Genomic DNA, 26,744 nt, shown 5'->3' with positions numbered 1-26,744 from the left:
ATTCTTTTCAACAACGGATAGCAAGTGAACAAAGCAAATTTGATAATAGAAGTACATTGAAAAGTTTTTTTAAAATTGCATGTTCTAACTAAATCATGAAAGAAAAAATGTATTCATTATATCTTAACTAGGGCACAGGTGAAATAATCAGCTCACCCATCAGCTGATTATTTCACCTGTGCTCTAGTTAAGACATTATGAATGTCCGACCTGTTTAGGGTCCTGAAAACTGGGGTTGGGAAACACTGGTTTAAGTGATAGATTTAAAGCTAAAGTTGGATATGTTGACGGGTGCCATCTTGTGTTTGCATAGTACTGGATCAGGCTGCTGATTGGCTAAATAATTTGTATCCTTTAGTGGGGATGGCACAATCTCCTGCACTAGTTGTTTGAGCTTGGTATATTCCCTACGTTTTGCAAAAGCCAAAGCTGTGGGGAGTTACTTAAAAAAGAACACACAAAAACTGTTTTGTTCCTCTCTTTATCTCTTTCTGTGTCTAATTCATATCTCTGTCATATCTCTCCTATTTCTCTCATCTCTCCCTCTCTAGGTTTCTCTTTCATGTCCCTCGTTCTCATATTTCTCTCTCATCTCTCTCCCTCACCTTACCATATAATTTAGGGCCAGATTACAAGTGGAGAGTTATCTTAACATGCGCCTGTAAAGGGACAAGTTTGCCTGTTTACACGCCACGTTAAATAGCCAGCCTCTACAAGTGTCTGGTTAATGTTACCGCAAGCTCGCGGTTTAACTTTTACAATTAACCAGAGGTAAAAGTGCCTTTACATGAGGGACTGTTTTTTCACTATATATATATGTATATGATTATAGTCACTGGGTATCTGCACTCCCACTTCACGGGTCAACAACCAGGGTGCCAAGTTAAAATACTTGATATAGCAGAAACAGGGACTGCACTCACTGGATTACTGAGAAAACAAATACTTTAATAGTACATGATGACGTTTCGGGGGTAAGCAACCCCTTCCTCAGACCAAACAACATTGTGTCAAACCTCAAACATAAATACCCATAAGCCCCACCCCTTCAGCTTCAAAAAAGTGCTCCAAAAGCTGTTGCCATAGTGATATGTGTAGCAATAATGTGTAAAAGAATATATCACATTGATACAGGTCATAGCATTAGCACTGTATGATTATATACATATATATTTATGTGTTAATATGTGTATACACAAGGTTAGGTTCGCATTGCGCTGCACTTGTAATGCCAGGGCACATTTAAGTCTAATGGTATTACTGAGTGGAGCACAAATATCACGTAAGCACAATATTTCCCTCCACTCGTAATCTGGCCCTTAAAGGGACATAATACTCATATGCTAAATCACTTGAAACTGATGGCATATAACTGTAAAAAGCTGACAGGAAAATATCACCTGAGCATCTCTATGTAAAAAGAGAAGATATTTTACCTCACAATTTCCACAGCTCAGCAGAGTAAGTTCTGTGTAAAAAGTTATACTCAACTGCTGCTCAGCTGCAGGTAAAAAAAAAATGAAGAAATGAACAGCAGCCAATCAGCATCAGCAGTGCTGAGGTCATGAACTCTTTTACTGTGATCTCATGAGATTTCATAGTAAACTTCCTTAAACTGAATAGGGAAATAAATTGAGTGTGCACGTAAGCTCACTCCCTTAGCTGTCCCGGGACAGACATACTGATTTGCTGCTTAGAAGTCCTTTACAATGGAATGTGGCTACTGAGGAACTTTTGAGGTAAAGTATCTTTTTTACATAGAGATGTTCAGGTGATATTTTCTAATCAGCTTTTTACAGCTATGCTGCATCACTTTCAAGTGTTTCAACATTTGGGTATCATGGCCCTTTAACTGTTGTATTTGTAAATGTTGCCTTGTACTGTTTTTACCTTTATTAAGGACCTGAAAGGGACATAATACTGCAAATCTATAATGTACTCCCTATTGTTAAGAAACACACAGTCACATACCTTTTAGAGTCACCATGGAATTCCGTTGTACTTTAAGCACATACAATGGTTTACATTTTATCTGTACAGGTAGCCCTTGGTGTATGTTAGTATTCTGCCTGTGTATAAATACATACACAAAAGCACGCTCTCAGGAACGAACAACCAGCTCAATAACTTGTTAGCCTGTTCTATGTTGATTTACCACCTGGGTGCGGTTTCTTTTTAGCACAGAAAAGTTTTTCCTGTAGTATATCAGTCTGATCCTGCCTATTATGGTCATTTGAGCGCCGAAATGCCAGGCAATTCCTCTCTGAACAAGGAATACTGCAACCCCAGTATATATATATATATATATATATATATATATATATATAAATAAATATGAGACTTTGATAACCTCTAAAACTATTAGCTATTTAAGTTTGTGCAATTTAATAAACTTAAATTAAAAAATAAAAATAAAAAATGTTACAGAATACCAAGGGCTCCATTTATTAAGATTAAACTTAGGAGCGCTTTAGGTGCAGACCGTTAACTACAGGCTGAGAGGTTGCAGAACACATTTCTCTGGGGTGATTGACACTGCTCTTGTGCCGTTTGTGCAAGAACAGGGGGCGGGTCTGCACAGATGGTTCTCATTCACTGCCTTCTTCTCTGTGAATGCATTCAGACAGGCTCCTTTGCTGGGGAAACGTGTCTGCCCGCTACATGATAAGCTAATACATTTTGTATTTCATTGTGATCTTGCAAGCACTGCATTTCCAATATCGATTAGTGAGTCTTATTTTGTTTCTGTGGCATGGGGTTTAAGGGGGGAAAATGCTGAAGTTTTTTGTTCTTCACAGCTATGGTCTTCTTCAATATTAGAGCCAAAAATAGTAGAAAAAATCTTTTATTTGTATATCTAAAATACGTGTGTAAGGACATAGAAAGTCAGACCATTCATGTCTTCAGAGATTGTACTTTTTAATTTATTCTTTAGGTTCTAGGGCTGTACAAACATTTGGGAATGCTAAAAAGTTCTATGTTTTGCTTAATTTGGGAAAGGGTGTATTAACCCCTGTATGTCGCTGGTCGTTAAGGGATTGTCTGGCTATAATAGCGCAGGTCTTGTGCACTCTTAGACCCTCCCTCCTGAAGGCTTGCTAAAATAGTGCATTTGTACTTGTAAGCCATAATGTACCTACCAGTCAATGACCATAAGTAGGAAGTCAATTAATGAATGAGAATTGGCAGGACTTACATAAGTTATACAGTTGTATTTCTTTCCATTTAACTTTAAACAGCATTCGCTTTACATTTTCCAGGCAAATGTCAATATCCTTAAAGGGACAGTAAAGTCAGCTTTCCTTATTCAGATAGAGCATGCAATTTTAAAAAACTTTTCAATCTTTTAATGAAGAGTAAAACTAGGTAGGCTCACAAGAGCTCAGGAGTGTGCACGTGTCTTTAGTATTCTATGGCAGCAGTGTTTTGCAACGTTGTATAACAAAGCTACAAATAATGTTGCAAAACACTGCTGCCATAGAATACCAATGACACCTACAAACTCCTGAGCTTTTATGAGCCTACCTAGTTTTACACATACAAAGATCCTCTGCTGCCACGTTTTACTCTTCAATAAAAGATACCAAGAGAACAAAGCTAATTTGATAACAGAATTAAAGTGAAGGTCTATTTTGATGAATTAGTGCCCTGTTTTTAATAAACCTATTAAAAACAAGGGCACTTTAATTAATCAAAATTGACATTTTACTGTTTTCTTCAAAAACTTACCTTTTAATCCTGGCAGCCACTCCAGCACTTCCTCTGCCCGTCGCAAGCCGTCTTCGCGGGTCCAAAATGACGAATCCGGCTTCCTCCAATCACAGCGTTGCATCAGGCCAAGATTCCGCCGGGGGGGAAGCTGTGATTGGAGGAAGCCTGATTTGTCATTTCTGACGTCTGCAGAGGCTTCCGATGGCCGGGGGAATCGCTGGAGCGGCATTCAGGATTAAAAGGTAAGTTTTTGAAGAAAACTGTAAAATGTCAATTTTGGTGAATTAAAGTGCCCTTGTTTTTAATAGGATTATTAAAAAACGGGCACTAATTAATCAAAATGGGCCTTCACTTTAAACTGAAAAGCATGCTCTATCTGAATCATGAAAGTTTAATTTTGACTTTACTATCCCTTTAAGTACCAGATTACAAGTGGAACAAAAATACTTCCAGTATGGAGCAGGGTAGATTTGATTGGTTTAAATCATGGTTTAAATCACAATTTAAAGGGATTGTAAACACCAAAAATGTTATTGTTTAAAAAGATAGATAATCCATTTATTTACTATTCCCCAGGTTTGCATAATCAGCACTGTCATAGAAATATACTTTTTACCTCTGTAATTACTTTATATCTAAGCTTCTGCCGACTGCCTCCTTATCCCAGATCTTTTGACAGACTTGCATTTCAGGCTTTTAGTGCTGACTCTGAAATAACTCTGCATGCATGAGCACAATGTAATTTATATGAAACGCATGAACTAACGCCCTCTAGCTGTGAAAAAATGTCAAGAGGCGGCCTTTAAGGGCTTAGAAATTAGCATATGAGCCTACCTAGGTTTTTATTATTATTATTGGTTATTAGTAGAGTGCCAACAGATTCTGCAGTGCTAATATTCATTATTTATTAAGCACCAGCAGATTCCGCAGCACTGTCCATGGGTACAAAGAAAAAAGTACAACGGTGAGATATTACAATATAAGACAAAAATTTAACAGACAAATACAGGGGTAATTGAGGGCAATCTAGATGAGTAGGAGGATGGGAAAACGATGTTAGTGAGGAGTTAGAAGAGGGCAACTGTTAGGTGAGTAAAATTAATTAGTTACTGAGTTGGGTGAAAAGCTTGCCTGAAAAAGGTCTTTAGGGAGCGTTTAAAGGAGGACAGGTTAGGGAAAAGTCTGACAGCTCGAGGAAATGCATTCCAGAGGGTTGGTGCCGCATGAGAGAAGTCCTGTAGTCTAGCATGGGAGGAGGTGATGGTAGAAGATGCAAGGAGCAGGTAATCAGGATCTTGGGGGCCTGCTGGAGTATATTTGTTGATGAGTGAGGACAGGTAGGGTGGGCTGCGTTGGTAAGGGCTTTGTAGGTCAGGGTGAGACATTTAAATTTAATTCTGCTGTGAATGCGGAGCCAGTGAAGGGATTCGCAGAGAGGTGCAGCAGATACAGAGCGTTGGGAGAGGTGGATTAGTCTAGCAAAGGCATTTAGGATGGATTGAAGGGGGGGAGATGCGGGAGAGAGAAAGTCGAGTTAGTAGGTTATTATAGTAGTCAAGTCGGGAAATTACCAGGGAGTGGATTAGCTGTTTATTAGTTTCAGCTCTTAGAAACGGACGAATTTTGGAGATATTGCGTAGGTTGTTGCAGCACGATGAATGGAGCAATTGAATGTGGGGAATGAAGGACAGATTTGAGTCAAGTGTGCCTCCAAGGCAGCGGACTTGGGGTGATGGGGAGATAGTTTTGCTGCCAAAAATGATAGAAACATTAGAAACTGCAGTAGAATTAGAGGGGGGATTAGAAGTAGCTCGGTCTTGGACATGTTTATTTTTAGGTGGTAAGAGGCCATCCAGGAAGAAATGCCAGATAAACAGTTACTGATGTGAGAATTGACAGAAGGAGAGAGTGCTGGGGTGGATAGGTAGATGTGGGTATCATCAGCATAGAGGTGATAGTTTAAGCCATAGCAGTTAATAAGTTTACCCAGTGAAAAAGTGTAAATAGAGAAGAGTAGAGGACCCAGAACAGAGCCTTGAGGTACTCCAACAGACAGAGGCAATGGAGAGGAGGAGTCACCAGCAAAAGAGACAGAGAAGGATCTGTTAGAGACATATGAGTGAATCCAGGAGAGGGCAGTGTCACAGAGCCCAAGAGAGCTGAGAGTCCGTAAGAGGAGGGGATGGTCAACAGTGTCAAAGGCAGCAGAGAGGTCAAATAAGATGAGTATAGAGTAGTAGCCATTGTTTTTTTCAGAAAGGAGATCATTAGTAACCTTGTTGAGGGCAGTCTCAGTTGAGTATTGGGGACAGAAGCCAGATTGCAGGGGGTCAAGCAATGAGTTATAGGACAGGAAGTGGGTTAGGCGATCAAAAACTAGTTTTTCAAGGACTTTTGAAGCTAGCGGAAGCAGTGATATGGGGTGGTAGTTTGCAGGAGAATTGGGATCAAGGGAGGGTTTTTTGAGGATGTGGTGACCTTTGAATGTTTGAAGGAATATGGGCAAGAACCAGTTGAATATGTGAGTAAGAGCTGGAGTGAGGGTAGAAGACAGAGAAGGTATTAGACGTAAAGAAATGGGATCAAGTGGGCAGGTAGTGATGTGTGAGGAAAACAAAAGGAACCCACTTTATTCTCAGTGATTGGGGGAAGGGTGCAGAGAGTGCCAGAGGGGTTGACTGGGGACAAAGTTGGGAGATTGCAGGCTTGTGTTGGGATGTTGCTTCGGATGGTAAGTGTTTTATTGAAAAAGTTGTCAGCCAGGTCTTGTGCTCTAGATGCAGATGAAGGGGGGGGGGGGTCAGCTTTCAACTAAGAATACCAAGAGAGCAAAGCAAATTTGATGATAAAAGTAAATTAGAAAGTTGTTTAAAATTACATTCCCTATTTGAATCATGAATGTTTAATTTGAACTTTACTATCCCCTTAAATCAATAGTCAGTAAGACTAAATTTAAATCATAGTTTTCTACATAAAGGTTTTATTTTTAGAATAACTTTTCAGATTATTTTTCCATTTATCTCAGAAAATTACTGATTTAGTTGTGTACGATTAGAAATACATACACCTAGATTACCAGTTTTGCGTTACAGTTTTAAAAAAATGGCCATTTCATTGTAAAAACAATAACATAGCCATTACTAGTCTTGTCGGTATAGCTATACTGCAAGCATTTTAGCCTGTAACGCAACGTCAATCCTGCAATTAAAATTTTTTTAGTTTTTGCGTGGGATTTCCCTAGCGTTGGTATTACAGGTTGTGCGGTGAGGCTAAAATGCTTGCGTTCCAGCCTATACCGACACGATCCGTTCCGCTATCTGAAAGTAGTAGTTATGAGTTTTGCGCCACAAAAATGTTACAAAACACTCATAACTAAAGTGTTACAAAGTACACTAACACCCATAAACTACCTATTAACCCCTATTACGCCGCCCTCCCGCATCGCAAACACTATTTAAAACGTATTAACCCCTAATCTGCCGCTCCCGACATCGCTGCCACTAATAAGTTATTAACCCCTATTCCGCCACTCCCTGACATTGCCGCCACTAAATAAAGTTATTAACCCCTAAAAATCTGGCCTCCAACATCACCGCCACTAAATAAACCTATTAACCCCTAAACCGCCAGCCCCCCACATCGCAAAAAACACTAAATTACGAAAAATTTCAAACAAAATTGTCCGAAATAAAAACAATTACACCTAATAGCTCTATAAAAATAAAAAAGCCCCCCCAAAATAAAAAACCCTAGCCTACAATAAACTACCAATAGCCCTTTAAAGGGCCTTTTGTAGGGCATTCGTCTCTTTTACCTGTAAAAAAAAAAAAAAAAAAAAAGACCCCCCAACAGTAAAACCCACCACCCAACCAACCCCCCAAAATAAAAAACCTAACTCTAAAAAAAATACCTAATCTACTCTTTGCCCTGAAAAGGGCATTTGTATGGGCATTGCCCTTAAAAGGGCATTCAGCTCTTTTACATTGCCCTTAAAAGGGCATTCAGCTATTTTAAAAAAGCCCAAACCCGAATCTAAAAAAAAAAAAAAAAACACCCAAAAAAAGTGAAAAGAAACCAACCTCATAACTAGCCCCCGACGATCCACTTACAGTTTCTGAAGTCCGGACATACAGGCGGCGAGAAGTCTTCATCCAGGCGGCGAGGTCTTCATCCATCCAGGCGGCATCTTCTATCTTCATCCCGGCAGCGCAGAGTGGGTCCATCCTTGAAGACATCTGGCGTGGAGCTTCCTCTTCATATGGTCACCGCCGTACACTGAATCTTCAATGCAAGGGAGCCTTTTCAAAATGGCGTCCCTTGCATTTCAAATCAGCCAATAGAATTTCTGTAGCTCTCATCCTATTGGCTGATTTGAATTTCAAAAATCAAATCGGCCAATAGGAATCCAAGGGACGCCATTTTGAGAAGGCTCCCTTGCATTGAAGATTCAGTGTACGGCGGTGGCCGAATGTCTTGAAGGATGGACCCGCTCCACGCCGTCTGGATGGATGAAGACCTCGCCTCCTCAATGTAAAAGAGCTGAATACCCTTTTAAGGGCAATGCCCATACAAATGCCCTTTTCAGGGCAATGGATAACTTAGGGGGTTTTTTTAGAGTTAGGTTTTTTATTTTGGGTTTTGGTTGGGTGGTGGGTTTTACTGTTGGGGGGGGGTTTGTATTTTTTTACAGGTAAAAGAGCTGATTTCTTTAGGGCAATGCCCTACAAAAGGCCCTTTAAAGGGCTATTGGTAGTTTATTTTAGGATAGGGTTTTTTTTTTTACTTTGGGGGGGCTTTTTTATTTTTATAGGGCTATTCGATTAGGTGTAATTGTTTTTATTTTGGATGATTTTGTTTTTATTTTTCGTAATTTAGTATTTTTTATTTTTTGTAATTTTATACTTAAATTTTTTTAGTAGTGTTAGGTTTTTTTAATGTGTAATTTATTTAGTTTATTTAATTGGTAGTTATTTGAATTTTAGTATAATAGTCATGTTTGGTTAATTGTTAGTTTAAACTTAGTTGTGTTTTTTTTATTTCACAGGTAAGTTTTTATTTATTTTAAGATAGGGATATTGTAATTTTAATATAAAGTTAGGGGGTTGTTAGGTTTAGGGGTTAATAGTTTAATTTAGTTTTTTGCGATGTGGGGGACTGGCGGTTTAGGGGTTAATAGGTTTATTTAGAGGTGGTGATGTGGGAGGCCAGAGGTTTAGGGGTTAATAACTTTATTTAATGGCAGCGATGTCGGGGAGCAGCGGAATAGTGGTTTATAGCTTTATCATAGTGGCAGCGATGTTGGGGTGCGGGAAAATAGGGGTTAATAACTTTATTATAGTGGTGGCTATGTCGGGGAGCGGCGGAATAGGGGTTAATAACTTTTATTAGTGGTGGCAATGTCGGGAGCGGCAGATTAGGGGTTAATAACTTTATTTCAGTGTCGGCGATGTCAGGGCAGCATATTAGGGGTTTTTAGACTTGGAGTTTTTGTCAGGGTGTTGGGTTTAAACCTAACTTTTTCCCCCCATAGATATCAATGGGATTGCGTTACGGCGATTGCAATTCCGTGCTTCAGGTGTTAGATTTTTTTTCTAACACTCTCTACCCATTGATGTCTGGGGAAAGCGTGCACGAGCACGTATTCTCAGCTCTTGGATTTTGTGCGGTATGGAGCTTATCGCCACAATATCGCACGCACAAGGCTACTTTTTAGAATCTTGTAATGGCAGAGCTATGGAGGTTGAAATAACGCAACTTTCGTTGCGTTCATTTCGCACCCTCTATAGTGCAAAACTTGTAATCTAGGCGATTGATAATTTTTTTCAGTTTAAAAGGTTAATCATTCGTGTTTGATCAACTTTTCTTCTGTACTTTATTGGAAGGAGAATAATAAATAATCATTAACTTAATGATAATAATTTAAATAGTTTTATTTAACTTAAGAAAAATAATCATTACTTTAATAATAACAATTTAAATAGTTTAATTTAACTAAAATAATATATAGGTTTCACTTTCATTATAACTGCTTGCCCCTCCCTCCTCACACTTAGGCCCTTATTCAGATCTATTCCACTATAAACAATCTTCTAATCATTGCGCTTCTTGAAACTTAGTAAGCGGTTGATCCTGTGTACATAGAACTGCAGGGGACAATGTGATTAAGGGGACAGTAAAGTCAAAATTACACTTTTATGATTCAGATAGAACATGTAATTTAAACAACTTTCCAATGTACTTCTATTATCTAATTTTGCTTCACTTTCTTAGTAGCCTGGGTTAAAATCTTACCTAGGAAGGCTTGTGAGCAGCAATGCAGTGCTGATTAGTGGCTGCACCTATATGCCTCTTATCATTGGCTCACTCAGTGTGTTCAGCTAGCTCCCATTAGTGCATTGCTGCTCTTTTAACAAAGAATACAAAGAGATTTGATAACATAAGGAAATCTTAACATTGTATGCTCTATCTGAATCATAAAAGATAAAATGGGCTTATGGCCCTTTAAAGGGACACTAAACCCAACATTCTTCTTTCATGATTCAGAAAGAGAATACAAATTTAAACAACAATGCAGTTTACTTCTATTATTTATTTTGCTTCATTTTTTAGATATCCTTAGTTGAAGAAAAAGCAATGCACATGGGTGAGCCAATCACATGAGGCTTCTAAGTGCAGCAACCAATCAGCAGCTACTGAGCCTATCTAGATATGCTTTTAAGCAAAGAATATCAAGAGAATAATAAAAATTAGATAATAGAAGTAAATTAGAAAGTTGTTTAAAATTGCATGCTCTTTCTATATCATGAATGAAAACAAATGGGTTTCATGTCTCTTTAAGGTCTATTTCTAAAATTTGTATATTTGTTTATAACTTTTTTGCTGTGAAGAAGAGTCGTGTTCTACAGACACATCTCTAGTTTAGAGAACTACAAACCAAGAATATGAGATAATAATGTTCGAGATTGGAAAAAAATAATATTTTAAAGAAACCTCTGGGAGTGCATGACATTGTAAATGGATTCATAGAATTATTTTACCCTAAAAAATAAACATTACAGCCATGAATATTTACAGCTTCATATATAATTAAAAATAAATCCTTATTTCATGAGGAATAACTTATGGACGATAATATATTCTTAAATCGAAAACTATCATTAGATAGATTTTGGCGTAAAAAGAATTTAAAAAAAAATTCTATTTAAAAAAAACTGATTTAAATTTAAAAAAAATCTTACTAAAATAAGACAAATTCTGATTTAGATGTTTTTTTTAGAAATTATTGATTTTTATCCACCCTTTTATGAAGCTATAATGCTGCTCATGCATAATCCATACTACTTTCTATTTTGCACTCAGATAACAAGTAACTGAGTCATTTTCTTTCATAAAGTCCATGAGCCATAACTCCTGGGAATTCCACTCCTGGCCAGTGGCCACTAGGAGGAGGCAAATATTCCCACAAAAACCCTTAAAAACCCTCCCACCTCACTGGTAAACCAGTTTTATCTTTGGCCCCACAGGACGAAGGTGAAGAATGGAGGTGCTCCAGATATTCTTCTGTGATAGTGGTCCTCAGGCCGATTTGATACCCATTTTCCTCTTAGAGAGCTACTGTTTGGACAGAGGGAAGCTTATGGTGTATGGGGAAGTGGCACAATTACACCCAGTGTGAGTTAGTCACAGGCCTGCCACAGGTGTCATGGGGACCGGTCCCTAGCCTCCTGTTGGATCATCATTATACTCCACATACAAAGATCATCTGCTGTCACGTGTATAGCATTAGATCAGCTATCTACTGGAAGCAGTATTTGTTTGCAGACGGTAAGTCCCATAATGTGGGTGCTTCTTAGGTAAGAATTTTTTTTAATATGGGCACTCACTTAGCTTATTGGCTATAAGTATGTTCTCAGAGGAATTGCCTGGTATTTCGGCGCTGGACTAAACGTAATAGGCGGCATCAGACTGATATACTACAGGAAAATTCTACTCTCTGAAAAGCATTATTGGACTAAAAAGAAGCTGCATCCAGGTGGTAAATCACCATAGAACAGGCTAACAATGGTATGGTTGTTCGGTCCTGTGAGTGCTCTTCTCTCTATGTGTATAAGTATGTACGCTCAGTGTTGTACATCATAGCCAGGGAACTAATTTGAAAGCCATTTTTTTATTATATATATATTATACATTGGAATTGGGCTGCAGGAACCTTATTTTTTTTATATACTCCTATGTTTTATCTTTTTTGTAGAGCAAGTCTTGTTATTTTGAGCGCATTAAGGTAGGTTAGCATATACACACTGACTTCTTGCTGTATTTTTATGTGTATAGTGCACTGTCAAAAGCATGCTTTGCACGCGTTGATTAATTTGCAGGTGTGTGCATGTAGTTCTGGCTCTTTTAGTGCTCTACTTTGACGTGCACATGTCGGCTTTTTAGTGTTTTGCTTTTGCGGATGAAGGCTTTTTTATTAGCGCACCTCGACTGTCTGCACGTTTGACAGTTTATGCTGTATATGCTAATTTAGTCTTTCCCCTCCGTGCTAGTCTAATATTAAGTGTGTTTTTTTTACAAAGCTTGTAAAATCCCCTGCTTAGTTTTCTAATTCTTGTATAGATCATTTATTGCACTCTAATCAGCCCAATGCTGCTCTTGCTTTTAAGAGTATCTTTCCCTCCCTCTGTTTGTTCTATACAAGGGAATTCTTCAGATTTTGCTCCAAGATTTAAAGATTTTGTATGCTCTACTTATTCTGAAGTGTTGGCGGCTATGCCTCCTCTAAATAAGTGTAAAAGTACATTTATGTTAAAGGGACAGGAAACGACAAAAATTTCTTTCATGATTTGGGTAAAACATACAATTTTAAACTACTTTCCATTTTATTTCTGTTATCAAATATTGATCCACTGTTAAGAGTAACTGAACTCAAAATTAAATACCCCATACAATTATTAGCCATGGTATTTTAAAATATGTACTTTCATTATTTTGCCTGCTTTTCATGTAATTTACATATGAAAACTTCCCCCATAGAAGTTGGTGTGTATCATCCACAAGTCAAAACTCTGACCCAGCTACACGCTTTAATTACTGCGTAGTTTTGCTGTCTCATAGCCAAGCAATAATTAGAGACAGATATGTAGAAGTTCCTGCGCTGAGCATTTAAATTGTATCCAGATCTTTACAATGCAGTGCCTAGCTATGGCGATACAGTATCTCACAAAAGTGATCTTATATCTTTTCATGTGACAACACTAAATAAATGACACTTTGCTACAATGTAAAGTAGTGAGTGTACAGTCTGTATAACAGTGTAAATTATCTGTCCGCCCAAAATAACAACACACAGCCATTAATGTCTAAACCTTTGGCAACAAAAGTGAGTACACCCCTAAGTGGAAATGTCCAAATTGGGTCCAAAGTGTCAATATTTTGTGTGACCACCATTATTTTCCAGCACAGAGTTCACTAGAGCTTCACAGTTTGCCACTGGAGTCTTCTTCCACTCCTCATTGACAACATCACAGAGCTGATGGATGTTAAAGACCTTGTGCTCCCCCACCTTCCATTTGAGGATGCCCCACAGATGCTCAATAGGGTTTAGGTCTGGAGACATGCTTGCCCAGTTTATCACCTTTACCCTCAGCTTCTTTAGCAAGGCAGTGGTCGTCTTGGAGGTGTGTTTGGGGTCGTTATCATGTTGGAATACTGCCCTGTGGCCCAGTCTCCGAAGGGAGGGGATCATGCTCTGCTTCAGTATGCCACAGTACATGTTGGCATTCATAGTTTCCTCAATGAACTGTAGCTCCCCAGTGGCAGCAGCACTCATGCAGGCCCAGACCATGACACTCCCACCACCATTCTTAACTGTAGGCAAGACACACTTGTCTTTGTACTTCTCACCTGGTCTCTGCCACACACGATTGACACCATCAAAATCAAATAAGTTTATTATTGTCTCATCGGACCACAGGACATGGTTCCACTAATCCATGTCCTTAGTTTGCTTGTCTTTAGCAAACTGTTTGCTGGCTTTCTTGTGCATCATCTTTAGAAGAGGCTTCTTTCTGGGATGACAGCCATGCAGACCAATTTGATGCAGTGTGCGGCGTATGGTCTGAGCACTAACAGGCTGACCCCCCACCCCTTCAACCTCTGCAGCAATGCTGGCAGCACTCATACGTCTATTTTCCAAAGACAACCTCTGGATATGACGCTGAGCATGTGCACGCAACTTCTTTGGTCAAACATGGCGAGGCCTGTTCTGAGTGGAACCTGTCCTGTGAAACCGCTGTATGGTCTTGCCAACCGTGATTGCAGCTCAGTTTCAGGGTCTTGGCAATCTTCTTATAGCCTAGGCCATCTTTATGTAAAGCAACAATTCTTTTTTCTTTTCAGATCCTCAGAGATTTCATTGCCATGAGATGCCATGTTGAACTTCCAGTGACCAGTGTGAGAGCGGATAACACAAAATTTAACACACCTGCTCCCCATTCACACCTGAGACCTTGTAACACTAATGAGTCACATGACACCGGGAGGGAAAATGGCTAATTGGGCCCAATTTGGACATTTCCACTTAGGGATGTACTCACTTTTGTTGCCAACGATTTAGACCTTAATGGCTGTGTGTCGAGTTATTTTGAGGGGACAGCAAATTTACACTTTTATACAGGCTATACACTCACTACTTTACATTGTAGCAAAGTGTAATTTCTTCAGTGTTGTCACGTGAAAAGATATAATAAAATATTTACAAAAATGTGAGGGGTGTACTCACTTTTGTGAGATACTGTATGTTATACGTATATTAAAAAAAATACTTTAATGTGTGTATGTAGAGAATAATATTAAGGGAATATGCTGTAAGAAATCAAGTATCAACACTACAGTTACTCTGTCCATTACAGATATATTAAAGGTATAGGAAACCCCAAATTTTCATGATTTGGATGGAACATACAATTTTAAACAACTTTCCAGTTTACTTTTATTATCAAATTTGCTTCTGTATCTTGTTATCCTTTGCTGAAGGAACAGCATTGCACTACTTAGCTGAACACATTTAGTTAGCAAATCATAAGAGACAAATGAGTGTAGGCACCAATTAGCAGCTAGCTCCCACTAGTGTAGGATATGTGTATATTCTTTTTTCAACAGGGGATACCAAGAGAACTAAGCATATTTGAAAATGGAAGTGAATTTAAAAGTGTCTTAATATTATTTGCTCTATCTGATTAATGCAAGTTTAATTTTTACTTTCTTATGCCTTTAATCACTCATTTAGCTTATCTGATTTAAATAGATCTAAGTCTGTTAAGCTGCATGTTTCAGACCCTGATATGTCCTCAGAGGGTGAGGTATTTTCAAATGATAAGGAGTTGGTATTGATCAAGATACTGAGTCATGCTTTTTCTGTTTAGACCTGAAGAATGATCCCGAGGAAGGGTCTATTAAGCAATTGGATGTGTTTTTTTTAATCTACTGCTTAGTCACCAGAGTTTTTTTTCCCAGTTCCTGATGCTATCGCTGAAATATTGTCTATAGAGTGGTCTAAGCCTGGTATCCCCTTTAATCCAGCTTTAATATATTTAAGGGTGTTTCTTTTACCTGCTTCTAACATAGAGCTTTGGGGAACTATACCTAAAGCAGATGAGGTTATTTCTACTTTGGCCAACTGTTCTACTATTCCTCTTGAGGAAAGTACTTCTTTTACTAGACTCTATTGATAGGATATTAGAGTCTTTTGATTGGAAGGTTTTTCAGCAAATAGATTTCCCTTTTAGGCCAAAAATTAGTATTGCTTTTGTGGCTGCACCCCCTTCTCTACGGTGTGATAGCTTATCTGAGCAGTTTTCAGATTAATCTGCTGGTGAACAGTTTTAGATTCAGTTAAGACTCATAAGATCAGCTAATACTTTTGTTTGTGCCACTATTGTTGACATTATTATGTTTCATGCCAAAAATATGGCATTAGCAATTCTGACCGGGAGGGGGCAAAAGTGCTTTGTGGCCCACTGGTTAGCACATCCACTTGTAAATAGAGTACAAAAAGGGGAATTGGAACGCCTGTTATACCTGGATAACAGTCCAAAATCTCAGTAGGTTAAAAGTAATTTCTAGACGCAAGAAGGGTTTTAAGATATTCCTTATACACATATAAGAATTAATTAATCAACAAATAAAATTCCACATTCAAAAAGCAATCAGATATGTAACTAAATTAAGACACTAAATTAAAAACTATTTGTTAAAAACATTCTGTTTGTTAAGAACATTCAATGAAAAACACGTCTGATTGCTTTTTGAATGTGGAATTTTATTTGTTGATGTATTAAATCTTATATGTGTATAAGGAATACCTCATATTCCTTCTTATGTCTAGAAATTACTTTTTCATGTAATTAGCAAGAGTCCATGAGCTAGTCACGTATGGGATATACATTCCTACCAGAAGGGGCAAAGTTTCCCAAACCTCAAAATGCCTATAAATATACCCCTCACCACACCCACAATTCAGTTTTACAAACTTTGCCTCCCATAGAGGTGGTGAAGTAAGTTTGTGCTAGATTCTTCGTTGATATGCGCTTCGCAGCAGGCTGAAGCCCGGTTTTCCTCTCAGAGCGCAGTGAATGTCAGAGGGATGTGAAGAGAGTATTGCCTATTTGAATACAATGGCCTTCCTCTAGGGGATCTATTTCATAGGTTCTCTGTTATCGGTCGTAGAGATTTCTTCTCCTACCTCCCTTTTCAGATCGACGATATACTCTTATATACCATTACCTCTACTGATTCTCGTTTCAGTACTGGTTTGGCTATCTACTATATGTAGATGAGTGTCTTAGGGTAAGTAAGTCTTATTTTGTTTATGACACTCTAAGCTATGGTTGGGCACTTTATATGTAAAGTTCTAAATATATGTTTTAAACTTATATTTGCCATGATTCAGGATAATCAGTATTCCTTCTTTAAGACTGTCAGTTTCATTTTTTTGGAAAATGCATATGAATAAATATTTTTTCTTACCTTGAAAAATTTCAATTTGACTTTTTTTCTTGCGCAACCTTTTTTGGCGCAAAATTTTGTCATTTTTGTCAAGTTTTCACGTGGTTGCATCATTTTTTGACACATGTGTGTTACAGACGTTTTTCGCGCGAAAAATGTGTGCGTCATTTTTGGCGCCAAAAAATGTGGGCGTCATACTTGGCGCCAAATGATGTGGGCGTCATACTTGGCACATTATTTCAGTCTCACTTTTTTGTTGCTTCTGGTTGCTAGAGGCTTGTTTGTTTTGCATTTTTTCCCATTCCTGAAACTGTCATTTAAGGAATTTGATAATTTTGCTTTATATGTTGTTTTTTTATTACATATTGCAAGATGTCACAACCTGACCCTGGATCAGAATCTACTTCTGGATAGACGCCGCCTGATGTTGGTTCTACCAAAGCTAAGTACATTTGTTGTAAACTTTTGGTAACTGTTCTTCCGGCTGTAGTTTGTGTTAGTTGTCATGATAAACTTTCTAACGCAGATAATGTCTCCATTAGTAATAATCCATTACCTGTTGTTTTTCCTTCAACATCTAATGTTCAGGATGTTCCTGTTAATGTAAGAGAATTTGTTTCTAATTCTATTCGGAAGGCTCTGTCTGTTATTCCTCCTTCCAGTAAACGTAAAAAGGTCTTCTAAAACTTCTCATATTTCAGATGAATTTTTAAATGACCGCCATCATTCTGACTTATCTATTTCTGATGAGGATCTATCTGGTTCAGAAGATTCTGCCTCAGATATTGACACTGATAAATCTTCATATTTGTTTAAGATGGAGTTTATTCGTTCTTTACTTAAAGAAGTGTTGATTGCATTAGATATGGAGGAATCTAGTCCTCTTGATATTAAATCTAATAAGCGTTTAAATTCAGTTTTTAAACCTCATGTAGTTATTCCAGAAGTTTTTCCAGTTCCTGATGCTATTTCAGAAGTAATTTCTAGGGAATGGAATAGTCTGGGTACTTCATTTACTCCTTATCCAAGGTTTAAGAAATTGTACCCTTTGCCATCTGATAGATTAGAGTTTTGGGAAAAAATCCCCAAAGTTGATGGGGCTATCTCTACTCTTGCTAAACGTACTACTATTCCTACGGCAGATAGTACTTCTTTTAAGGATCCTTTAGATAGGAAACTTGAATCCTTTCTAAGGAAGGCTTATTTATGTTCAGGTAATCTTCTTAGACCTGCTATTTCTTTGGCTGATGTTGCTGCAGCTTCCACTTTCTGGTTGGAGGCTTTAGCGCAACAAGTGTCAGACCATAATGCTTATAGCATTGTTAAACTTCTTCAACATGCTAATAACTTTGTTTGTGATGCCATTTTTTATATCATTAGAATTGATGTCAGGTATATGTCTTTAGCTATTTTAGCTAGAAGAGCTTTATGGCTTAAATCTTGGATTGCAGATATGACTTCTAAGTCAACTTTGCTTTCTCTTTCTTTCCAAGGTAATAAATTATTTGGTTCACAGTTGGATTCAATAATTTCAACTGTTACTGGGGGGGAAGGGAGCCTTTTTGCCTCAGGACAAGAAATCTAAAGGTAAATATAGGGCTGCTAATCGATTTCGTTCCTTTCGTCAGAATAAGGAACAGAAGCCTGACCCTTCCCCTAAAGGAACAGTTTCCATTTGGAAATCTTCTCCAGTCTGGAATAAATCCAAGCCTTTTAGAAAGTCAAAACCAGCTCCTAAATCCGCATGAAGGTATGGCCCTCATTCCAGCACAGCTGGTAGGGGGCAGGTTACGATTTTTCAAAGATGTTTGGATCAATTCGATTCACAGTCTTTGGATTCAGAACATTGTTTCACAAGGGTACAGAATAGGTTTCAAGGTAAGGCCGCCTGTGAGAAGATTTTTTCTCTCACGCATTCCAGTAAAGGCACAGGCGTTTCTGAAATGTTTCAGACCTAGAGTCGGCTGGGGTAATTGTGCCGGTTCCAGTTCTGGAACAGGGTCTGGGGTTTTACTCAAATCTGTTCATTGTACCAAAGAAGGAGAATTCCTTCAGACCAGTTCTGGATCTAAAAATATTGAATCGTTATGTAAGGATACCAACATTCAAAATGGTAACTATATGGACTATTCTGCCTTTTGTTCAGCAAGAGCATTATATGTCTACAATAGACTTACAGGATGCATATCTTCATATTCCAATTCATCCAGATCACTATCCGTTCCTGAGATTCTCTTTTCTAGACAAGCATTACCAGTTTGTTGCTCTTCCGTTTGGCCTAGCAGCAGCTCCAAGGATCTTTTCAAAGGTTCTCGGTACCCTTCTCTCTGTAATCAGAGAACAGGGTATTGCGGTATTTCCTTATTTGGACGATATCTTGGTACTTGCTCAGTCTTTACATTCTGCAGAATCTCATATGAATCAACTTGTGTTGTTTCTTCAAAGACATGGTTAGAGGATCAATTTACCAAAGAGTTCCTTGATTCCTCAGACAAGGGTAACCTTTTTGGGTTTCCAAATAGATTCAGTATCCATAACTTTGTCTCTAACAGAAAAGAGACATCTGAAATTGGTTTCAGCTTGTCGAAACCTTTAGTCTCAATCGTTACCCTTCAGTAGCTTTGTGCATGGAAATTCTTCAGCTTTGTATGCTGAACGAATGGTGCAGGGATTATACAAAGATATCACAATTAATATCCTTAAATCCCAATGTTCGATCTTCTCTGACTTGGTGGTTGGATCACCATTGTTTAATTCAAGGGGCCTCTTTTGTTCGTCCAACCTGGACTGTGATCTCAACAGATGCGAGTCTTTCAGGTTGGGGAGCTGTATGGGGATCTCTGACAGCGCAGGGGATTTGGGAATCTCATGAGGCGAGATTACCAATCAACATTTTGGAACTCCGTGCAATTTTCAGAGCTCTTCAGTTCTGGCCTCTTCTGAAGAGGGAATCGTTTATTTGTTTTCAGACAGACAATGTCACAACCGTGGCGTATGTCAATCATCAAGGAGGGACTCACAGTCCTCAGGCTATGAAAGAAGTATGTCGGATACTTGTATGGGCGGAATCCAGCTCCTGTCTAATCTCTGTGGTTCACTTCCCAGGTATAGACCATTGGGAAGCGGATTATCTCAGTCGCCAGGCGCTACATCCGGGCGAATGGTCTCTTCATTCAGAGGTATTTCTTCAGATTGTTCAAATCTGGGGACTTCCAGAAATAGATCTGATGGCCTCTCATCTAAACAAGAAACTTCCCAGGTATCTGTCCAGATCTGTCCAGATCCAGGGATCCTCAGGCGGAAGCAGTGGACGCGTTGTCGCTTCCTTGGAATTATCAACCTACTTATATCTTTTTGTTCTTCTTCCAAACGTGATTTCCAAAATCCTAATGGAGCGTTCGTTTGTACTGCTGGTGGCTCCAGCATGGCCTCACAGGTTTTGGTATGCGGATCTCGTTCGGATGGCCAGTTGCCAACCTTGGACACTTCCGTTAAGGCCAGACCTTCTATCTCAAGGCCCATCTTTCCATCAGGATCTCAAATGATTAAATTTGAAGGTATGGAGATTGAACGCTTGATACTTAGTCATAGAGGTTTCTCTGACTCAGTGATTAATACTATGTTACAGGCTCGTAAATCTGTGTCTAGGAAGATGTATTACCGAGTCTGGAAGACTTACATTTCTTGGTGTTCTTCTCATAAATTCTCTTGGCATTCTTTTAGAATTTTACAGTTTCTTCAGGATGGTTTGGATAAGGGTTTGTCTGCAAGATCCTTGAAAGGACAAATCTCTGCTCTTTCTGTTCTTTTTCACAGAAAGATTGCTAATCATCCTGATATTCATTGTTTTGTGCAGGCTTTGGTTCGTATCAAGCCTGTCATTAAGTCAATCTCTCCTCCTTTGAGTCTTAATTTGGTTCTGAGGGCTTTACAGGCTCCTCTGTTTGAACCTATGCATTCTCTGGATATTAAATTACTTTCTTGGAAAGTTTTGTTCCTTTTGGCCATCTCTTCTGCTAGAAGAGTTTCTGAGTTATCTGCTCTTTCTTGTGAATCTCCTTTTCTGATTTTTCATCAGGATAAGGCGGTGTTGCGGACTTCATTTAAATTTTTACCTAAAGTTGTGAATTCTAACAACATTAGTAGAGAAATTGTTGTCCCTTCATTGTGTCCTAATCCTAAGAATTCTCTGGAGAGATCTTTACATTCTTTGGATGTAGTAAGAGCTTTGAAATATTATGTTGAAGCTACTAAAGGTTTCAGAAAGACTTCTAGTCTATTTGTTATCTTTTCTGGTTCTAGGAAAGGTCAGAAGGCTTTTGCCATTTCTTTGGCTTCTTGGTTAAAGTCTTTGATTCATCTTGCTTATGTGGAGTCGGGTAAATCCCCGCGTCAAAGGATTACGACTCATTCTACTAGGTCAGTTTCTACTTCCTGGGCTTTTAGGAATGAAGCTTCTGTTGATCAGATTTGCAAAGCAGCAACTTGGTCTTCTTTGCATACTTTTACTAAATTCTACCATTTTGATGTTTTCTCTTCTTCTGAAGCAGTTTTTGATAGAAAAGTACTTCAGGCACCCATTTCAGTTTGATTCTTCTGCTTATAATTTCAGGGGTTTTTTCATTATAAGATTAAAACTTTTTGATTTGGGTTGTGAATTATTTTTTCAGCGGAATTGGCTGTCTTTATTTTATCCCTCCATCTCTAGTGACTCTTGCGTGGAAGTTCCACATCTTGGGTATCTGCTATCCCATATGTCACTAGCTCATGGACTCTTGCTAATTACATGAAAGAAACATAATTTAAGTAAGAACTTACCTGATAAATTCATTTCTTTCATATTAGCAAGAGTCCATGAGGCCCACCCTTTTTTTGTGGTGGTTATGATTTTTTTGTATAAAGCACAATTATTCCAATTCCTTATTTTTTATGCTTTCTCTCCTTTCTTATCACCCCACTTCTTGGCTATTCTATAAACTGAATTGTGGGTGTGGTGAGGGATGTATTTATAGGCATTTTGAGGTTTGGGAAACTTTGCCCCTCCTGGTAGGAATGTATATCCCATACGTCACTAGCTCATGGACTCTTGCTAATATGAAAGAAATGAATTTATCAGGTAAGTTCTTACATAAATTATGTTTTTTCCCTTTTTGTTCTCTATCTTGAGGTTTGATTGGCATATTGGTTGTTTAACTCAGTTGAAGCATCCATCTGCATTAAAGATTTGGCTAACTCTCTCTTTTACTATAGCACAGCCACTTCCAAACAGGGGCTTGAGGGTTCAGATTCTGCTAAGGTTGCTAATGTATTATTAGACATAATTTCTAAGTATAGGCTTTTGTTCCTTCCTTTTCATGGAAAAATTTGTTTGGGCCTGGTCTAGATGCTATTATTTCTTCTGTGATTGGAGGTAAAGGAGCTTTCCTCCCTCAGAACAATCAGTCTAATGGTAAGATCAGGGCTTATTTCCATTTTTATTAATTTTATCAATCTATAAACAAAAATTCCTCTTTCTCCTTTCAGAAACGGGGCATTTTCAGATTTCACAGGAAGCCAGGGATTTTATTTCATCCTTTTCATTGTTCCCAAGAAAATGGGGACTTATAGGCCAGTTCTGGATTTTAAGACTTCAATCAATATATTTGATGGAAGCTTCTCTTAATTTCCCTACCCACAGGGATTATCATCACTTTCTAAGATTTGCATACCTGGACAAGCATTTTTAATTTGTTGTTCTGGCTATTACTCACAGATTTTTTTTGACTGTTCTGGGTATGTTTTTGTCTGTAATAAGAGACCACAGGGTATTTCTGTATTTTATTTTCTTGGATGATATCTTGGTACAGGCTCCATTTAACAGTATCTCATGCCAATAGATTTCTTGTTTTCAAGACCAAAGAATTCTCCTTTCATAGAGGGATTATATTCCTAGGTGTCATTATAGACTCTATGGCTATCTTTGTCAGACCATAGGAGAAAGAAGTTCCTTTCAGCGTGTAGTTTTTGCATGCAGGGATTAGGTCTGATGATAGCAGCATAAGATGCTATTCAATTTGCTTGGTTTCACATGAGGCCTTTTTAGCTTCTTCAGTGATGTAGGGATCATACTCAGTTTTCTCAAACAATCTTTCTGCATTTCTGAGCAAGACAATTCCTGTTTTTTTTTTTTATAGATTAACATACCTCCCAACATTTCAAAATTCAAAAGAGGGACACCCCCCAAGGCAAAAAAATTGAAATGTGGTGGGTGGGGCTTGAAAAATCATAAGATTAAAGTAATAAAAATAAAATTCTAAAACAAGTCATATATTTTAATACACTTACAGTGGAGCAAAAAAGTATTTAGTCAGCCACCAATTGTGCAAGTTCTCCCACTTAAGAAGATGAGAGAGGCCTGTAATTTTCATCATAAGTATACCTCAACTATGAGAGACAAAATGTGGAAACAAATCCAGACAATCACATTGTCTGATCTGGAAAGAATTTATTTGCATATTATGGTGGAAAATAAGTATTTGGTCACCTACAAACAAGCAAGATTTCTGGCTCTCACAGACCTGTATCTTCTTCTTTAACAGGCTCCTCTGTCCTCCACTCATTACCTGTATTAATGGCATTTGTTTGAACTTGTTATCAGTATAAAAGACACCTGTCCACAACCTCAAACAGTCACACTCCAAACTCCACTATGGTGAAGACCAAAGAGCTGTCGAAGGACATCAGAAACAAAATTGTAGACCTGCACCAGGCTGGGAAGACTGAATCTGCAATAGGCAAGCAGCTTGGTGTGAAGAAATCAACTGTGGGAGCAATAATTAGAAAATGAAAGACATACAAGACCACTGATAATGTCCCTCGATCTGGGGCTCCACGCAAGATCTCACCCCGTGGGGTTAAAATGATCACAAGAACGGTGAGCAAACATCCCAGAACCACACGGGGGAACCTAGTGAATGACCTGCAGAGAGCTGGGACTAAACATAACAAAGGCTACCATCAGTAATACACTTTGCCGCCAGGGACTCAGATCCTGCAGTACCAGATGTGTCCCCCTGCTTAAGCCAGTACATGTCCGGGCCCGTCTGAAGTATGCTAGAGAGCATTTGGATGATCCAGAAGCGGATTGGGAGAATGTCAAATGGTCAGATGAAACCAAAGTAGAACTGTTTGGTAGAAACACAACTCGTCATGTTTGGAGGAGAGAGAATGCTGAGTTGCAACTAAAGAACACCATATCTACTGTGAAGCATGGGGGTGGCAACATCATGCTTTGGGGCTGTTTCTCTGCAAAGGGAACAGGACGACTGATCCGTGTACATGAAAGAATGAATGGGGCCATGTATCGTGAAATTTTGAGTGCTAACCTCCTTCCATTAGCAAGGGCATTGAAGATGAAATGTGGCTGGGTCTTTCAGCATGACAATGATCCCAAACACACCGCCCGGGCAACGAAGTAGTGGCTTTGTAAGAAGCATTTCAAGATCCTGGAGTGGCCTAGGCAGTCTCCAGATCTCAACCCCATAGAAAACCTTTGGAAGTCTGTGTTGCCCAGCGACAGCCCCAAAACATCATTGCTCTAGAGCAGTGTTTTTCAACCAGTGTGCCGTGGCACACTAGTGTGCCGTGAGAGATTCTCAGGTGTGCCACGGCAGACTGACAACAGTGTGACATATTTTTTAAACTTTGCTTGTTTTTTACTCCCAGTTCAGGGGTAGTTTGTAGGAGGCATGGCATAACAGCACAATACATACAGTATGTGTGTGTTTGTGTGTTTGTGTATATATATGCTGTATTAGGCTACAATGTGTGATTTTTTTTTACATTTTGGGATGGTGGTGTGCCACAGGATTTTTTAATGTAAAAAAGTGTGCCACGACAAAAAAAAGGTTAAAAATCACTGCTCTAGAGGAGATCTGCATGCAGGAATGGGCCAACATACCAGCAACAGTGTGTGACAAATATAAAGCAGCCAAATCCTTGCACACATATAGGTAGATTAAGGGTGAGTGTCAAAAAAAACATACCGCCAATCCTGAGGTCACTGAAGAAGTTACACCTATGAAATGCGTCTGACCTATGTTACTCTGCTGGCGTGTATGCCTTTTAGTGTATGTCAAATAAAGGAGCTTTTTATTTTAAGCTACAGGATTGGCGGTACGTTTTTTTTGACACTCACCCTTAACCTACCCATATGTGTGCAAGGATTTGGCTGCTTTATATCATCGTTTCTTTGAGGGAAGAAGATGAAGTTCCCTGTACATATCCCCTTTTGCACCAGTCGGACCGGAACCATTGTTCTAGCTACAGCTCCCGTGGAGAGCGCTGAAGAAGTGAGACAGAGCGGTGCTGCAGAGGCAGTGAAGACACAGCGCGGCACACAGAGGAGAATGAAACCGCACACATATTGAGCGCTTGCCAACGGATTTTGGGATTGCAACAGTGTGTGACAACCTTGTGAAGACTTACAGAAAACGTTTGACCTCTGTCATTGCCAACAAAGGATATATAACAAAGTATTGAGATGAACTTTTGATATTGACCAAATACTTATTTTCCACCATAATTTTCAAATAAATTCTTTCCAAATCAGACAATGTGATTGTCTGGATTTGTTTCCACATTTAGTCTCTCATAGTTGAGGTATACCTATGATGAAAATTACAGGCCTCTCTCATCTTCTTAAGTGGGAGAACTTGCACAATTGGTGGCTGACTAAATACTTTTTTGCCCCACTGTAGGTTGCAAATCAAACACAAGCTCAAACCACTGGTATGGCTATGTGAGCTATGTATTTAATTAGCCTTTGCAAAGACATTGCTAAATATTTTTATCTTAATTGGACATTTAATTATAAATTCTTTAAAACTGCTCTCTGCATTCCCCATTCATATTCTAGATACTGGCCTTTAAAGACAGCAAAAATGCACAGTAGCATACTACATAGCATACACTTACATATGCAGATACACACACACTACATAGCATACACTTACACATGCAGATACACACACACTACATAGCATACACTTATACATGCAGATACACACACACTACATAGCATACACTTATACATGCAGATACACACACACTACATAGCATACACTTATACATGCAGATACACACACACTACATAGCATACACTTATACATGCAGATACACACACACTACATAGCATACATTTACACATGCAGATGCACACACACTACATAGCATACACTTATACAGGCAGATACACAGACACTACATAGTAAACACTTATACATGCAGATACACACACACACATCACATAGCATACACTTATACATGCAGCATACACTTATACATGCAGATACACAGACACTACATAGTATACACTTATACATGCAGACACACACACACTACATAGCATACACTTATACATGCAGATACACATACACACACTACATAACTTACATTTATACATGCAGACGCACACACACTACATAGCATAAACTTATACATACAGATACACACACATAGTTATGGATACAGATACACACACACTACATCATATATGGGTATCTATATGAGAACAAAGGGAATAACCCAATAGGGGGCGCTACTAGGAACGGTGTACAATATATATGTAGGCCCACGTGACCATATGTGGATGTTTCAGACCAAAAATCAAGAGAGTACTAATATAGCATAGATACAATATAAGTGTGTGTATTCACAATATTATACCCAGTCCTAGATCAGGATGAAAGACAAATATACAAAGTCCAGGATAACCCGATCTGGTATAGGTATCTGTCTTCTATGGAACTGGAGGCAGCACTCGATCTTCACCCTCCAAAGGTTATAAATCTAGAATCAAACACAGGAAAGAGGCGCCGTATGTGTGAATCTGAAGAAGCCAACGACAAATATAAGACATGTGCAGGGTACTCACAATGTGGAAAGGCACTCCAATGTGCCTGTAGAGGCAGGCTGGTATTCACAGCAAACCAGCTGGCTGGACCGGCTAACCAGGATACCCAAGGTAGAGGACTCTAAGTCTTAACGGA

At 38.7% G+C, this 26,744-nt stretch overlaps 1 protein-coding gene across 1 annotated transcript in view; it reads left to right on the top strand.

Annotated features, from left to right (window-relative positions):
* The window catches only part of GAREM1 (GRB2 associated regulator of MAPK1 subtype 1), a 470,758-nt gene that overhangs the window by 381,252 nt on the left and 62,762 nt on the right, over positions 1–26,744 (top strand). The window lies entirely within an intron of this gene.

Source organism: Bombina bombina, chromosome 5 (genome assembly GCF_027579735.1).
Source record: "Bombina bombina isolate aBomBom1 chromosome 5, aBomBom1.pri, whole genome shotgun sequence".
NCBI lineage: Eukaryota > Metazoa > Chordata > Amphibia > Anura > Bombinatoridae > Bombina > Bombina bombina.
The sequence above is the reverse complement of the archived record's forward strand: the minus strand, read 5'-3'. Positions and strand labels throughout refer to the sequence as shown.